Source organism: Octodon degus, unplaced genomic scaffold (assembly GCF_000260255.1).
Source record: "Octodon degus isolate 3935 unplaced genomic scaffold, OctDeg1.0 scaffold00154, whole genome shotgun sequence".
NCBI classification, from domain to species: domain Eukaryota; kingdom Metazoa; phylum Chordata; class Mammalia; order Rodentia; family Octodontidae; genus Octodon; species Octodon degus.
The window spans coordinates 3,218,524-3,219,192 of record NW_004524730.1 but is presented as its reverse complement, the minus strand read 5'-3'; the positions used below and the strand labels follow the sequence as shown (position 1 = coordinate 3,219,192).

The 669-nt window shown below is 43.8% G+C and overlaps 1 protein-coding gene across 1 annotated transcript in view; it reads left to right on the top strand.

Moving 5' to 3' along the window:
* The window catches only part of Zfat (zinc finger and AT-hook domain containing), a 279,413-nt gene that overhangs the window by 232,445 nt on the left and 46,299 nt on the right, over positions 1-669 (top strand). The window lies entirely within an intron of this gene.

The following is a 669-nucleotide window of genomic DNA, read 5'->3' as shown; positions in this document are numbered from 1 at the left end:
AGGAGAGGTTTATTTTGACTCATAGATGATAGAGGTTTCAGTCCAAAGATAGCTCCAAGGCAAGCTGCCATGGAAGATGGGTATGGAAGAGGAGAAACAGTTCATGGCTTTGTAGGCAGGAATCAGAGCCATCAATGAAGGAGGAGGCATACATTCTTCCAGGTCACAACCCAAGTGACACCCTGGTTTCACCTTCCAACATCACACATAGTTATAAACTTATCAGTGAATTAATTTAGTATCATGCACCCATAATGCAGTCAGAAGACCCACTTATGAGCCCATGAGGCTTTGGGGGAACATCTAGACAGGGCTCACAAAGGCTTCAGTGCGCAGTAAATAAATGACAGCTTAGCATATACTAAGTGGTCGGCTCAGCTATTTCACTGCCTAAATGTAACCATCTGTAATTTGATCAGGTCTTATAGATTTGGTAGAAATAGAACAATGTTCCACATGAATGACATGTACAACCGATGTAGAAGGCCTGAGTGTGTTAGAAAGGATTCAGAGCTCTAGAGGGAGGATGAGGAGCCAATGGGGCAGTTTGAGTTAGAAGGATGCTTTGTAGGAGTGGAAGCTCTCCCATGCACTTACAGGGCATGGGCTAGGACTGGGTCTCAGCATACACAATTTAAAGGAGGAGAGGTTTATTTTGACTCATAGATG